This window comes from Adiantum capillus-veneris, chromosome 4, assembly GCF_014529385.1.
Source record: "Adiantum capillus-veneris isolate H3 chromosome 4, ASM1452938v2, whole genome shotgun sequence".
NCBI lineage: Eukaryota > Viridiplantae > Streptophyta > Polypodiopsida > Polypodiales > Pteridaceae > Adiantum > Adiantum capillus-veneris.
In genome coordinates, this window is record NC_140934.1 from 84,664,937 (window position 1) to 84,682,845 (window position 17,909).

The window sequence follows — 17,909 nt, forward strand, 5'->3', positions numbered from 1 at the left end:
GCACTAATGGAGTGTTGTCCAGAGATGATCCGGTAATCAACATTGCAAACATCCTCTTTGGCAAGTTTGTCAAGAGGATGTTTTTTGGAAGGATCACAAGGTATCAAAATTGCTAGTATCTCCTCTTGCTTTGGTTCTTGAATGAAGTCTAAAGTCAAAATCCTGACCCAATCTAGATTTAATCTTCTGTACACATAGTTTGATGGAGCAGGAAAACACCTTGTCACGTCAATGCTAAAGACTTCATTGATCCCAAAAGGATAGAATCCCTTCTTGATTTCTAAAGAGGTCAGTGCCTTGTTATCTTCGGATGGAGTTTCCATGTCCATCAACTCCTCTTCCGAAACCTCTTTTTCATCTTCCTATTTGCTAGTTTTTGTCAATCTTCCTCAAGAGTAGAATCATCCTTTGCCTTTCTTTTTCTTCTGAGTCCTTATGCATCTTGCCCTTGTGAACCTTCTTGCTCCTCTAAATTAATGGTGGCAGTGATCTTCTCTACATGTGTTGAAGTGCTTGCACGGGCACCTCTTGATGCTGCGAGTGCACTCCTAACTATGGCTTTCCCTGTCTTCTCCACAACTTTCCTAGGTAGTGCCCCTATTAGTTTCTTTGCAGGTACAATATTCTTTGGTAAGCTCAAGACTCGCGTTGCATGTTTCATTGCCTTCACTAGGTCTTCCACACAGTCCACACCCGAGTCTTCTTGATTAGTGAACCTGGAGATCTTCAATCCTAATTTTACAATAGAATTTTATTTTCCTAGTTTGCTACCATTCATGTATGCTGCATGAAAGTGCCCAATGATAAGCAAAACGTGTTTTCCTTTGTGGTCTCTCCAATAGGTAGCACATTACATGCAAATCATGGCATTGTTGTTGCATCCACGTCATCTTTGACACCCACAACAATCCCCATGTCTCCATATTTCATATCACCTTGTGACAAATATAGATGGATGTCACCTTTGTAGTTTGCATCTGTATCGTAGGTATCCACAAACCACTTCACTCCTTCTTCTTTTGTTAACTCAAAGGTCTTGTCAACCTTTATTCTTGGAGCAGTAGTTCTGGCGTGAGTGGACATTCAAGAACATCGAGTGTGAAGACTTGTGCACCCTGCTCTGGTATACTTGGTACATTGGAAGCCTCCATTCCTGAAACAACCAAAAAGAACAATGTTAGAACCTAAACAAGGAGCATATGTTTAAGTTAAATAGTAAATTAAAAAAAAAACACTAGCATGGCTTGAACTTAAGTTTGAGCCAAAAGATGTTGTTTTGTACCCTTGCTAGCCACAAGGATGTCATGAGAGTAGTCTTGCAAGTTAGTGCTACATTAAATTTGAGCCTAAAAGTGAAGCTCTATGATTTTTCTAGCTAGAAGGATGTCATGAGGATAGGCATGCACCCTAGTGCTACATTAGCATATGGAGAGGAAGCTCAAACTTAAGTCTGAGCCTAAAAGTGATTTTTTATTCCCTGATGCACTTGAGGCTCGAACTTAAGATCGAGCCTAAAGGTGCTATTCTATGCCCTTGATAGCCACAAATATGTCATCAAGCTAGCCTTCCATGCTAGTGCTACACTCAAATATGCAAGTGGGGATCAAACTTAAGTTTGAGCCTCTTGTCATTGGTAACCAAAAGGATGCCATGAGTCTAGACTTAAGTTCAATCCTAAGTGTTTTTCTATTCTTGCATGAATCCTAAATGGACTTTGTGAATCTAGATTTTCATGATAGTGCTATACTAACATATCTAGGTGAGGCTCGAACTTAAGCTCGAGGCTCTTGCCTTTGGTAGCCACAAGGATGTCCCTCGGCTAGCCTTACACCCTAGTGCTACAATAGCATATGCAAATAAGGCTAGCCACAAGGATGTCATGAGGCAAGCCTTGCATCCTAGTGCTAAAGAATATGCACTTGAGGCTCGAACTTAAGATCCAGCCTAAAGGTGTTCTTCTATGCCCTTGGTAGCAACAAGCCCTACATGATGGTGCTACTCTAGTATATGAAAGTGAGGATCGAAGTTAAGTTTGAGCCTACTGGCATTGGTAGCCACATAGATGTCATGAGGCTAACCTTACACCCTAGTGCTAAAGTAACATATACAATTGATGCTCAAAATTAAGTTCAAGGCAGACTTGCTATATTAGCATATGTAGGCAAGGTTCGAACTTAAGCTCGAGCCTCTTTCCCTAAGTAGCCACAAGGATGTCATTATGCCAGACTTGCTACAATAGCATATGTAGGCAAGGTTCGAACTTAAATTTAAGCCGCCTTCCCTAAGTAGACACAAGGATGCCATTAATTTAGACTTTCTATGTTATCATAAGTAGGCAAGGTTCAAACTTAAGTTTGAGCCTCTTTCCCTAAGTAGCCACAAGGATGTCATTAAGATAGCCTACAATAGCATATGCAGGCAAGGTTCGAACTTAAATTTGAGCCGCTTTCCCTAAGTATTCACAAGGATGTCATTAGGTTAGACTTGCTATACTAGCATATGTAGGCGAGGTTCGAACTTAAGTTCGAGCCTCTTTCCCTAAGTAGCCACAAGGATATCCCTCGGCTAGCCTTACACATTGGTGCTACAATATCATATGCAATTGAGGCTTAAACTTAAGTTTGAACCTAAAGGTGTTGTTCTGTTCCCTTGGTATCCACAAGGATGTCATGAAGCTAGACTTTCATGCTAGTGCTATACTAGCATATGTAGGCAAGGCTCAAACTTAAGTTCGAGTCTCTTGCCCTTAGTAGACACAAGGATGTCATGAGGAATGCCTTGCATCCTAGTGCTACACTAGCATATGAAAATGAGGCTTGAACTTAAGGTGCTATTCTATACCCATGGTAGCCACAAGGATGGCATTAGGCTTGCATTCTAGTGCTACACTAGCCTATGCAAGTGCAAACTTAAGTTCGAGCCTCTTGGAATTAGTATCTCTAAAGGATGAGTCTAGACATACTCCCTAGTGCTACAATAGCTTATACAATTGAGGCTCGAACTTAAGCTCGAGCCTCAAAGTGTTTTTCTTTTCCTTTGGTATCCACATGGATGTCATGAAGCTATACATGCATCGTAGTGCTATACTGACATTTGTGGGCAAGGTCTACACTGAAGTGCAAGCTTTTTCCCATTGTTTGCCACAAGGATGCTATTCTATGACCTTAGTAGCTATAAGGATTTCACAAGGCTAACCTTTCCCCCTAGCGCTACAGTATGAAATACTCAAACTTTTCCATGTCCTTGATAGCCACAAGGATGTCATGAGGCTATGCCCTTGCATAGTAGGGCTACACAACAAGCAAGGCTCTTTCCATTGGTATCTACTAGGATGTTAGGAGGCAAGCCTTGCATCCTAGTTCTAAAGAATATGCACTTGAGGCTCGAACTTAAGATCGATCCTAAAGGTGTTTTTCTATGCTCCGTGTAGCAACAAGCCCTACATGATGGTGCTACTCTACTATATGCAAGTGAGGATCGAACTTAAGTTTGAGCCTACTAGCATTGGTAGCCACACAGATGTCATGAGGCTAACCATACACCCTAGTGCTAAAGTAACATATACAGTTGAGGCTCAAACTTAAGTTCAAGGCAAACTTGCTATATTAGCATATGTAGGCAAGGTTCGAACTTAAGCTTGAGCCTCTTTCCCTAAGTAGCCACAAGGATGCCATGAAGCCATACTTGCTACAATAGCATATGTAGGCAAGGTTCGAACTTAAATTTGAGCCGTTTTCCCTAGATCCATTATGCTCTAGCCCTAGTTAAGTCTCAAGCACTTACATGAGGCAACGCTATCATGCTAAAATATCCACAATAAGCTCATGAGGTCACACTAGAGTGGAATATGCTAGTGCTTTGAGATCATTAGAAGGTGAGGTTTAAGCTACATCAACTCATTGTTCTAGTTTCTCAACAAGGAAACAAGGCACCAAAAACGAGCTAAATATCAAAAGCAAAGAATCTACGTCAAGTGGAAATGTCACACTCAGTACCCAACCAAGTAAATGTTGTTATCTATATTTTTCTTTAAGTAGATTAATTACTTAATTATAGATTTAAAAAAAGTTAATTAAAGTACTTACTGATTAAGTACTCTAATTAAAGAATAGCCACTTACTTTCAATTTATAGAGCGTGATTTTAGATGTAGTTGTAGTTTGATTAACTTAATGATAGAGTTTAAAAGGTGTATGAAGGAGATGGTAGCAAACAATAATGAGTATAAGTAGTCATTAGAAGTAGATTAAATAGAGATTAGAAACTAATAGAATGATATTGAAGACTTAACTTTTGAGATGCACGTTTAGGAGAGATTAAGAGGAAGGGAGGGAGTGATTAAGAGGAGGCAAGGGAGATTACATAGAGAGATTAGGGAGTGATTAAGAGGAGGCAAGGGAGATTACACAGAGAGATTAGGGAGTGATTAAGAGGAGCTGATGGTAATTACACAGAAAGATTAGAAGAAGATATCACACACACACACGAGAGAGAGAGAGAGAGAGAGACAAAGAAGTGCACCTGGATAAGACTTTCGAATTTGAAATTCAAATTTCAAATCTAAACTGCAATCAGATCTTCACCTGCAATAAAAAAGAGAAAGATATGCACACACACACACACACACACACACACACACACACACAGACACACACACACATAGTTAATGTAGAGCGTTTTGGGACTGCAAATAGATTCATAGAGGAGAGGGAGATGGGAAAGTAAAGAGCCATACCTGTCACGTCGTCGTCATTTTTTTCACTGTCTGCACAAAAACCGAAACCCTGTTTTAATGTAGAAGAGAGAGCGGGAGAGGGAGAGAGATAGAGAATTAATCTAGAGTTGTGAAAAAGAGCCTTGTGGGGCCGCGAGCAGATTCGCAGAGGGCAAGGAGATGCGGGAGTAAAGAATCTCACATGTCGCGCCGTCGTCAAATTCGTCACAGTCTGTAGAAAATCCAAACCTATTATAATATAGAAGGTTTTAAAAGCATTAAAAAGCCTTTAATAGCTTTTCCCACCAACCCTACCAAGGTTAGATTAGAAAACTCACATGCGTGGACCAAAACTAATGGTTTTCATGATGGTTAAAAGAAGTGAAAAAAAAACTTTTCACGAAAATCAGCATAACTTTCACATACGGAGTCCGATTGCAAAACTTTTTTTATGAGCTTGTAGCTTGAGAGGGGCTCTACGCTTTTCTAAACAATTTTCAAAAAAACGACGTTTAAGGGGTCATTAAATTCGACGAAGTTAGGGGTGTCTAGAACTAGTTTTTTGAGAGTTTTGGGAAAATAATACTCACAAGTTGGACATAGTTTTGACTTCCCTTGGCTAAAACCTCTTAGGATCAATGAGTGAGGGACCCACCTCCACCAACCCTCTTCCTTAACCGATTTCATTGTACCTTTTTGCATGTTAAATTGTCCTGCTACAACACGTAAAACACCAGGACTATAATCACCAAGAATCGATTTACACATAAACAACTGAGAAAAAAACCTCATTGTATTTTGAATGTCCATCAACTCTCAATTGTCATAGCATAATCTCCAATGCCACCTATACTCGAACTAATGTCCTATCCTAAAAGAAAACTATATCACTAACTAGGCTCGAACTTAAGTTTGAGCCACTCATGCAACCACTTTGAAGCCTCACCTTCTTGTAAGCTCCGACTCTTTTGATAGGTCATTCAAGGAAACTTGGGTTTGATGTAAAGCTCATCATTACCTTGGCTCCACCTTACAACTCTTTAAATGTATAATATATCTCAAACTTCAATTTGAGTCTCCTTCCAAATTCAAGGGTACTTCAACATAGCTTGGGTTTCTTCTCACACCTGTTGTTGCTCGTAGATTTCTAACACTTGAATGTGCATCTATGCTCAAACTTGAGTTTGAGCCTTCTACAAAATTCCATGGGTGCCTCCATGTAACTTGGGCTACATCTTGCAACCCGTGTGACAAGTATAGATTTCTAACACTTGGATGTACATTTAAGCTCAAACTTGAGATCGATCCACCTACAAAATCCATGCTTGCCTCTATGAAACTTTGGCTTCGTGAAACTCTTTTTATCTAGGTATTTATAGCACTTAGATGTACATCTAGGATCAAACTTGAGCTTGAGCCTGCTACCGTCGTGTGTGGGTTGACTTATAGCTTGAGATCCATCTTGCAACTATTTTAAGCTAAAGATTTATAGCACTTAGACCTACATTTAGGCTCCATCTATGCTCTGGCATTGTAACTTAGGCACCATATTGGACCTATTTTCAGCTTTAGATTTCTAGCACTTAGATGCACATTTAGGCTCAAACTTGAGCTCGAGCCTCCTACCATCCCTAATGGGTTGATTCAGTATAACTCGAGATCCATCTTGTAACTCTTGTGAGCTATATATTTCTAGCACTTGGATGTGTAGAAAGGCTCCATCCTCCTATCAAATTCCATGGGTGCCTCTACAATGTAACATAGTCCCTATCTTGCAACTCTTGTCAGCTTTATATTTATAGCACTTGGATGTACATAATACAGGCTCAAACTTGAGCTCGAGCCTCGTACCATCCTCCATGGATTGACTCAGTGTAGATTTTCTTAATTGAATGGGATGCAAGATTTTGCCAAAATTGTGAGTGTATCTTGGGAATGCATTAAATTTTGAGTTATATGTTCAGATATACAATTTTACTGATATCTCTTGATTTTCTCAAAAATTGCAGGGTCCAAAACAAGGTGGTTTAGTGTTTCTTGTTGATGGTTCCACAAGGAAAGCTCGTGGGGTTATTCATTCCACTGATGCATCTCAACTTTGTGTTTTTGAATTGATTGGCACAACATGTGTGGCGATACATGTACTAGAAAGTTTTGATGACACCTTCTTGATTCCATTCGTCACAATGGATGCAAGAACCATGTCTCAAGTAGTTGGAAGCATCATCAAATGGCCATTGCATAATATTGTTATGGACAGAGGAAAATCTCACACAATAGATGAGGATTTTCTTGTTGGTCAAGAAGATGGCTTGATAGATAGAGAAAGTTGGAAAGAGAAAAGAGTCATCCTTTGGGCTAACAATAGATCTACAAAACATGGTAATGGAGTGGTATTGCTGGTCCACCCATATGAGGCTATAAATTGTACTGAACTAGGTGAGAGTAGCTTGGGTGTCATTGTGGAAGGGTCAATGCATCCACATCAAAGTGATATCTCAAGTTTGAATTTGGTAAGCTAGCCTATTAGGCAACTCACATTTGAGAATGGTGAGCCCTTGATCAAAGACACTGGATCGTCTTCTGCCATTGAGGGTATTCAAGATTTCCTCATGGAAGAAATGGGAGATTCCCTTGACAGCTTATATGCTTCCAATGATGACTATGAGGATGATGGCATACATAACATCACTGAAACTAGTTTTGAAGAAGGTACCACCAGTACAGAACTAGGTCTTCTTCTTCATACTCAAAATGATAGAGAGCAGGATGCCATTGCCGGTGACTAGGATATAAGAGGTGGGACAGGTAAGAAAAGGAGTTATGTACATAAAGTTAGGCCTAGAAAAAAAAAAGTAATGCTCATGCTTTCAAAAAACAATGTGATGCTGCAAACATTCTCAAAGTTGCAACAATTGATTGTTGTGAGATGCGATGCTGCCAGATTGGAAACAAATCCAAAATCATGCAAGCGAGGGCAGACTTTTGGGGACAAAGCTACACTAGTCGATGCACATTTGTATTGGATTGCTCATAGAAAAGATCAAGAAGAGGAATGCTTTGAGTTTACTTTTGATGGAAAGAAGGTATGTAGTAAAGCATGGTATGTAATGCATGGAATAGGAAAGTCAACATTTTACAGGCTGCGTAAAAAATTCTTGGATGGAGCATGCAATGGCAATCATGGAAACACTGGAATAATAAGGAAGAGCTTGACACATGTTGAGATGGCAAAAGCACTCATACAAGGCTTCATAGATAATAATGCAGATCAAATGCCACATAAGTCAAGGACAACCATGCATGGCACTCGGGAAACTCAACGTGTTCTACCAACTATGTACAAACAAGTGGACATTTTGCGGGAAGTAAACGACACACTTGTCACAATGGAATACAAAACGTTGTCACAACCAACATTCTCAAGGTTCTGGAACATAGTCTTCAAGACAGTCACTTTATCAAAATCAAGCACATTCTCTAAATGTGACATTTGCACATCCATAAAGGTGAAGCTGGAGTCTACCAAAAATCAGGTGGAGCGTGCTAGATACATGGCACAGAGGAGATCACACATGTTGCAACAAATGAGCTGTAGAAATCTGTACTATGCTTGGAGGAGCTCCTCAGAAATGAATCCAACCAAGTTCTTGTGCATTATACATGACAAGATGGACCAGAGTAAGACTGCTATACCACAAATTAAACCAGTTCCAAAATCTCTCAATGGAGTTGAGAGGCTTCCAGTATCCTTGACAGGAATGCTCACTCATGGACATGGACAAACATCTTATGGTCACTTTGCATTGGGATTATGGCCGAGTGATCCCACTTCACAATTGCATCTCTCTCAAAATGTCTGAGAAACTTAGAAAGAAGAGATAAACATATGTTTGGTGACTTGATCTTAGAAAACTCAATTGTAGAACCATGAACAAATCTTTTTGATTGTGTTTTGTCTACAACTTCTCTCTATCACCATATGAAAGTGCTTAAGGAGAAAAACCAGTACTGCAAGGAACAGAGTGCTCAAAATGAAGAGGCAGAGATTGATCTAATCACAAATGTGAATGTGGACACTGAGAATTTTGCTTCTAGACAGGGAAATGATTGTTCAAGGATGCAATAAATCTTTGGTACTAATGCACATGTACAGGAGGATGGCAATTTATTTGCGTTCAAGAGGTTGCCAAGAACATTGCTGTTGCAACTTGACAATTGTGGTTCAGAAAATAAGAATCGATATGTGTTTGCATACCTATCATCGTTGGTTCGTTCAGAAAATAAGAATCGATATGTGTTTGCATACCTATCATCGTTGGTTGCACGAGGAGTCTTTGACACTGTACAACTTGGATTTCTTATGGTTGGCCACACTCATGAAGACATTGATGCATTGTTTAGTCACTTTTCTGAGAAGCTTAGAAAACAAGCCATTTTTACATTTCCACATTTGATGAAGATCTTCAATGAGTGTGTTACCATGCATCCAACACCTTTTCTCCTACAAAAGGTGGCAGACTTTAAAGGATTTGTAAAGGGGTTCTTACATGATGGAGAAGATAGCTTAGTGGGTCATTCAAAGCCATTGCAATTTAGGTTCTATATGAGTGATGGAATACCTTTGATGCAGTACAAAGTGCACCCTAAAAATGTGGATTGGTTACCCGAAAATAGTATAGAATTATGGAAGAGAAATGACCAAGGAGGAGCCAAGCTTCTTGAAGGTGTTTCAAAAGTATTACCACACTTTCAGTATGTTAAAGATAGTGAGAAAGTTCTGGAAGGAATAAAGAAGTATGTTAGTTGGTGGAAAGATCACTTGCAAGAGAAAGGAGATGAAAGTGAGTATGCTAGGTGGATCAACCCAGTTCTTATGTACTGGGAGAATCTCATGCAAGCTATGCAAAACCCTGGACAAAGTGAAAACAATTTATTTGATGACTTTTGGCCAAGGAGTATGCGTGAACAAGATCATCCTCTTGAAGTTCCATTGGAAGATGGTCTAGATGAAGCACTTGACATAATAGAGGGCCACTATTGTGGTCCAACGCGCAACAAACCTACTGACGAGTTCAACCCAAATCTTGATGTGGCAAAGGGAAACTTTGTACTTGTGCAACCTTGTGATGAAAATTACCCAATTTGGTTAGGAGTGGCAGCAACAGATATTGATCAGAACAATGACTCGGCAACCTATCTTCAAGTGAAGATACAATACTGGGCACCAATTTCAAAGAAGAAGAATGCAAGTGATGTGGAGGTTTACAAGTATTGGAGAGAGAACATCAATGATCCTCAACGTTGGGAAGACACTAGCTGCATCATTTGGGCATGGAAGCCCAAGGGTGGACGAATTCCTGAAAAAATCAAGATTCCAAAGGCAATAATCCTCAAGGCCAAAGAGAGTCAGTTGAAACTTGATGAACATGAGGCACCATCAACTGTCAATGCAAATGAAGAGGAATGATCGCTTAGAATTCACCTTTCAAATTTTTAATCTTCTAGCAATGGGTCCAATTAGTCCACCCATAGCTATGGTCATTATCAACATTGATAATGGCATCCCACCTTTGTAATCTTCAAGAAATCTTATTCAATATGAATGGTGTTTTTTTTCACATTAGTCACCCAAGTTTTTCTTGCAACTTACATTTTAATTGTTTTATCAAATGAAGCATGTGTGGGAAGAAAATTTTGGGTGCATGAGCATGTGTGTGTGTGTGTGCACGTGTGCGCGTGTGTGTTGTGTGTGTGTATTTGTAAACTAACATGTGCAAAAACACTCTAGTGTATAGTATGGTTGTTGAAAACGGACCATATTGGATCTTGCAGACTCATAAGCATCCACTAAACATTGTATCTCAGTTTTCATATGTGCAACAACCTAGTACAATACAACCTTACCTCAAGTCCATGAGACACAAAGAATCGTCCCAAATGTGTGAATTTTTCCCTATTTTCCTAAATAGGTGTTCATCGGTATATGCATAAAAAATAAGCTTTATATTTCCAGTTCTTATTTTGACAAGTATATCGACGCCTATATAGACGTGTATATCAGTGGTTCACTTTAAAAACAAGCTCATTTCTATCAATACACGCACCGGTATTCGCGCGACGTGTTGTAGTGTGCACTCATTCTCTAGGTGGCAACGTGAGGAGCACAGTAACTTGTGCGTGACCACAATAATTCTGTAGTAGCCACCTTTACTTTTAGATTTGAGCTTAGTAGGTGCAATTAGCACTAGTTGATAATTATACCTTGCATGACCATGCTCTTATGCTCTAAAATATGTAGGCCAACATGAAAAACGTGCCAAAATGGGCACCTTGTATTAAAAAATCCCATTTGAAAACCCATACAGAGTAATTGTATTATTTTGTATAATAAATGATTTTCTGAGAACATTGGTCTTAACTGACAAGAAAATAAAGGAAGGAAGCTGGAAGGAAGGCACATGTTTTGTAGACTCACAGCCTACAAAACATCCATTCGCTACGTGCCAATAATGTATCTTGTTAACGGTTTCATTTTTATTATATATACATTCTACGTATGTTGGAACAAGTGGGAATAAACAGGTCTCTGAGACACACTGCACACACACACACGCAATCGCACTCATGCAACCACACTGCACACACACACATGCACTCGCACTCATGCACCCACGTGCTAATTGCAGAGAGAAACTAGCTAGCTATAGCCGGTCGAGATACCCAACATCATTTATTGTTTCCATGGATACGCATGCACTTATATGTAGAAGAGCCGCTTGCAGGAGACTGCCGCATCAGATTTTGCTAGCTATTCTAGCATGCCTGCTTCTTCTCTCCCCATTACATGAGACTAGTATGGCCGGCCGCCTCTGACGGCCTCTCTTTCTCTCCCCTCTTTTATCGCACACACCAACAACCCCTCTCTCTCTCTCTCTCTCTCTCTCTCTCTCTCTCTCTCTCTCTCTCTCTCTCTCTCTCTCTCTCTCTCTCTCTCTCTCTCTCTCTCTCTCTCTCTCTCTCTCTCTCTCTCTCTCTCTCTCTCTCTCTCTTTGAGGTTGCAAAAGGCACATTGGATTTTTCCGATCACACATGGAAGATGCTGTCGGAGGTCACGTGGATCATAGGCCCAAGATTCTTAATATAGAAGTATAGATAGATAGATAGATATATCTCTTATTTATATTATGCTTCTATCTTATTTATAAATCCACGACAGCTGCTTTCGGTTGCTTCTATCGCCACTGGACGCCGAATACAAATGTTGCTTTGTCACTACTCCCATTGCTTGGGCTCTACAGCAAGATAACGTTTTCATTATCCGCAGCCATAACTCTCAACACTTGCGCAAGGATGGGCATCGGCTGAGTCTTGGCCCTGAGTCTTGGCCAATCAATACCTAAGCAAGGTTGGGAAAATGCGAGCTTCTTCTACCCCAAACGTGGCTTCAAGCTCAAAGATCCTTAATAGATAGTATAGATATAGATAGATATATCTCTTATTTATATTATTTTTCTATCTTATTTATAAATCCACGATAGCTTCTTTTGGCTACTTTCGTCGCCACTAGATGCCGATACAAATGCTGCTTTGTCACTACTCCCGCTGCTTGGGCTCTACAGCCAGAGAACGTTTTCAATATCCTTAGCCATAACTCTAAACACTTGCGCAAGGATTGGCATGGGCTGAGTATTGGCCAATCAATACCTAAGCAAGGTTGGGAAAATGCGAGCTTCTTCTACCCCAAGCTATTGCACCAGTTGCACCACAGGCACTTGACATGGGCCATAAAAAAGAGAGAGATGCCCACTTGCGTTATGATCTCTCTCTCTCTCTCTCTCTCTCTCTCTCTCTCTCTCTCTCTCTCTCTCTCTCTCTCTCTCTCTCTCTCTCTCTCTCTCTCTCTCTCTCTCTCTCTCTTTGGGGTCCAATGTTCGCAAGCTGTTGGCGGTATTCTTATGAGCTCTCACTCTAGAGTTGTGTCCAGTGTATGCTCTCTCTCTCTCTCTCTCTCTCTCTCTCTCTCTCTCTCTCTCTCTCTCTCTCTCTCTCTCGTGTACAATGGGCAAGATGATGCATCTATGAACTAGAGAGTTCCAGGAAAATTATGCATTTTTCAAAAGTGCCATCGAAGTCCGTTAAGGGTTCCAATGGGATTTTCTAGAATTAAAGTATTAATTTAATATTGTCCACAATATTCTCGAAAGCCTCCAAAAATGAGCTAAATGGCTGCCCGACCGCATTTGGAACGGGAAACATGGACAAAATGAATTTTTTGGGCCAAAATGGGTGGAGTGGGGCCCAAGGCAAGTGGGGAGGCCAATTTTGCAAGTGCTCGGCCAGTGTGAAAGAGGAGGGGGTGCTTTCTACCATGAGCCACACATTCTGAGTGAATCTGGACCATTGCTTTGCCCCAAAAGACTCCCACTTTGCCCAAATTTTCTCCACAAGTCCATGCATGCATGCAAATTGAACAAGGCTGATTTGGGGCTGTTTTGTACTCAGTTTTACACATTCTCTTTTGTAGCAAATCACATATATTTCGTGTGAGGCGATACAAATGTCCTTACCCTTTACAAAAAGCAAAACTACCACATGGATAGTCAATTTTGTTTGATAAGGGAGCATTCCACAAATCCTTTTCCTTCAAGGCAGATGACACTTTGAGTATTCAATATTTATGCCATGCTTCACATTCATGCTACATTGACGAGTCAATAGCGTATTTTTTGAGTGCCATGAGAGCAAAGTGAAGCTCTTGGTACAACCTTTGGTGAGGCAAAAGAGCATCCCCCGAGGAGTTCACTAAACTATATGTAACATAGAACGTGCGTTCAACATAAGGGGTCTTATTTTCTTATGGAGTTATAGAAACATGTGTACATAAGGTGTATAAGGGGTACTTATAATCCATTTTGGCAAACACACATGGTATATGCACATTTTACATAGTGAACGCCTTGGGGAGCATCCTTATCTTTGTGGATTTGTGCTAAGATCCATGTGAGAAGCCTTCTCCTATGAAAGTTAGTGAAGGAAATCTCATTCTCTCTATTATTTTATTTTATGTTCACATAGATGGAGACAAGCCGCTCATAGAGAAAGCACCATATAACATTGTGATTTCCATGTCAAATAACATCATCTAGTATTTCTCCATTCCCTTCAAAAGAAGAAAGACATTAAATAGAATTAAAATTTCTAAAATCCTCTTTGGCCATTGCTACACTTAAAGTGAAGTTGAGATATGATAGTACCTGCCACATGCTCAAGTGGTGATGAATTAGCACCAAAAGCCTCTTTAGACCGAACTCTCCAAGATGAAAGCAAGATCCTTGCAACCTCAATTGCCTCCTTTGTCCAACCATGATCGTGAGTACAATTGAAAAAAAGGTGGGCAATATCTAATAATAAGAGTCCGAGATCTTGTATATCACCGGACCACCCACCCACCTTGCATAATACAAATGGGAGATGCCACTGAACAAATTTTTGATTCTCTTCTGCCTTATAACTTTCATGATATTTACTAGGATATCTTGGCCAACGACCATACCACAAGAGTGGAGGGACGTAGTTTAGGGCTCTTGTTGTGATATCATCAATCTTGTGTTTCATCTCTATTGTTGAGTTTCTCATCAAAAGTGAAATATACTTTTGAAAAACATTCAAAGAGAGAATGTGTATTGTGTCATAGAAAAGATCCAATGATAAATCAAAACCATAGAGATCATTGAGTCTCCATAAACTAAACTTTCCACTCAATCCATCATTCTTTAAAATATCAGAACATTGGCTTTGGGAAGTGGTCTTAATTGAGAGTGATAAGGCTTGTTGCATTTTGACCATAGTTCTTTTAGGAGGGGGATAGCAACATTGGAGACGATTTCTATCATAAAAATATCAAAATTGAAAGCTTGAACTAGGGGAATCTAGTGTAGCAGCTGCCCTATCCCTTCAACAGAAATGTTGGCCACCATCCTTAAAAAGCCCAATCTTGCATTGAGGAGGGTGATCTTTGGTAACCACCATAAGCATGACACCAGCTGTTATTTTCTTTGAGAAAGGCAATGTAGGATCAATTAAACAAGGAGAATAGCTGAAGTTCAAATCAAATCCCTTCTTCACAAATAGTCTCTCTAGTTCTTTCAACAACGGTTGTAAGAAGACATAAAATAAATTGCATGAAGATCCAATAATATTCTTACAACTAATCATTAGGAAATTTTGGAGGTCATTAAAAAATAGATTTTTTGGCTTTCTCTCTCTAGAAAATAGGTGGGTAAAAAAAGAAATATCCTCAGTACAACCGTTCAAAAAGTGTACTTACAAGTGTATTTTTTCCACAGTGCCATAACGGCCGTGATGATTGAGGAATGTCTCTTTTTTAGTTACATTTAGTGCACCTCGTCATCTTGCAGGGATACTCTTTTCCGTGCAATGTATGCACTAAGGACTAATCGCGTTATCCTCCATAGCTTCCTTCTCCTTCCTCTCATGATTTTGGTGCACTGTTGTCTAAGGGCTTTCTGGTCCAAAGGATTTCTTCTCTTTTGTTTCTTGATTTTCTTACACTATGGATTCATAGTTTCCTCCTCCACCCGCACAAACCTCCCCACCAAACGAGTTAAATATCATCTACACATTGACCTATATTCTAAATATGAGCCATTATGTAAGCAAAGCAATGTTGGAATTAGGGTTGCAAGGATGCACACACGTAGCTTGGAGAAGATGAAAAAGCTCAAGGCACACAACAAGGAGTGTATTGCTTAGTGCTCAATGAAAGATGAGCTAGCCCTAGAGTGATGGGAATATATATAATTCACGGGAAAAAAACCTCCTAAAGAGGGAAAAATTACCCCGGTGATCCTAAGTTTGTTCACACACATCACTACCTCATATATGGTAACAAATCCCCCCTGGGAGTGATGCAGTGAATGAGAGTTGGCACATATTGTATAGGGGAGTGCCATGCCCAAAGGACATGATCAATCCACAAAGGGGAGCAAGCCCAAAGCTTTGCAAAAATCTTCAAGCTTCTCATGAGGTAGAGCCTTTGTGAAAAGATCTGCAAGGTTGTCATGTGTTGGCACATAAGCCAAGCTGATCTCTCCTGCTGAGAGTCTCTCCCTGACATAGTGGTAATGCACTTCAATGTGCTTTGTACGAGCATGAAAAACTGGGTTTCTCGCAACTGTCAATGCGCTCTGACTATCAGTGTAGATGATGTTGGCAGTGTCTAGTCCAACACCCAAATCAGCCATAAGGCGTCTGAGCCATACACACTCAACCGTAGTTGTGAAAACTACCCTGTACTTAGCTTCACAACTGGAAGTGGCCATAGTAGGTTTCTTCTTGCTCAACCATGATATACATGAACTGCCAAGCATGAAACAAAAACCACTTGTGGACACCCATGTGTCATAATAACCAACCCAATCTGAGTCCAAAAAAGCATGCAAATTTGGCGGCAATGATCCCCTCCTTGGGATAAAATAGCCCAAGATGTAAAGTGCCACTCAAGATCCTCTTAACAGCCTGCCAATGCTTAGACCCTGGGCTATGCATAAATTTGCTGACCTATGAGACTACAAACTGAATATCTGGGCTCGTATTGCATAAAGAGTGACATCAGCAAGATCTCCAGAATCATTAAGACTCAACTTCAAACCTGTTTCCATTGGAGTAGCAATAGGTTTGTAGTCCTCAAGTCCAAACTAACATAGTAAAGTTTTTATGTACCTTGCTTGACATAAAGCAATCCCTCCATCACACTGCTTAAACTGTATGCCCAAGTAATGATGCAAAAGCCCCAAGTCTTTCATCTTGAAAGTAGTATTCAAATCAGCCTTAAATTCAGCAATGTGTGTCTCATTTAGACCAGTAACTAGCAAATCATCCACATAAAGAACAACAATCAGAAATACATCACCCTCACACTTGACATACAAAGTGCTCTCCGTTGGACTGTTACAAAAGCCTTGCTTGACCAAATGAGTGTCAACTTTTTCATACCAAGCACGAGGAGATTGCTTCAACCCATACAAAGCTTTGTTATGTTTTCACACTTTTTTTTCATTTCCTTTCTTGACAAAACCACGAGACTGCGTTACATACACTTCCTCAAGTATATCACCATTCAAGAAAGCGGTAACAATATCTGACTGCTGATGTACATTGCATCCAAAATGGGATGCCAATGCACATAGAAAATGCACAGTAGTCATACGACAAGTGGGAGAAAAAGTCTCTTCATAGTCAATGCCTTTTTGTTGTGCATAACCTTTTGCAACAAGTCAAGCCTTATAGCAGTCAATCTCACCATCTGGTTTATGTTTCAACTTGTAAACCTACTTCGTACCAATGGCCTTTTTGCCAGGCGGCAAATCACATAAAGTCCATGTTTCATTTTCTAAAAGTGCATCAAATTTTGATTGCATGGCAGCCATCCAATTTTTTGAATTTTGTGCTTCATCAAAGGAGAAAGGTTCCTCTTCATCACACAAACTAGAAATATCCAAAGAATAAAAATTTGACACTTAACATGCATGGGTGCAATCTGAAGGAGTACAACTAGACAAAGGTGCATCCAATTTATTGTCACGCAAAGTGTGCAACAGCCATTTTGGCTTACTTCTAGCCTCCTCATTTTTAGCCCTTTCCACATCAAGTACATCATGTACATCTGCATCAGTAATAGGCTGATCTGTAACATTTTCAGAAACCCCCAAAGGCTGTACATGTGCCTCATTGGAATTTACAATCAAATTTTCACCAATAAAAAGAGGCAACAAACTGCAAAAAATGTCCTTTGAGCTTACATTACTATCTCTGGTACATGATAACAAAGGCTGAATAGAATCCTCCACAAACACAACATCACGTGAAACCAAAATACTCTTTGTTTGTGGATGGTATAACCTGTAACCTTTGCTTTCAACACTGTAGCCAACAAAAATACATTTATCAGCCTTATCATCCAATTTTTTGCATTGTGTTTGTGGCACCAAAGCATAAGCTAAACAACCAAAAACACGCATGTGATCAATAGATGGCTTTCTTTCATGCCATACTTCATAAGGAGTGACAGACTACAAGGCCTTTATAGGACACCTGTTAAGTACATAAGTGGAACACATGACAGCCTCAAGCCAAAAGGAATGTGGTAAAGCTTGACTTTTGACCATACATCG

At 40.0% G+C, this 17,909-nt stretch overlaps 1 pseudogene; it reads right to left on the minus strand.

The window, feature by feature from the left end:
• Positions 1-13,414: 13,414 nt before the first annotated feature.
• LOC147459527 (uncharacterized) lies at positions 13,415-14,081 on the minus strand (annotated as a pseudogene).
• Positions 14,082-17,909: the final 3,828 nt, after the last annotated feature.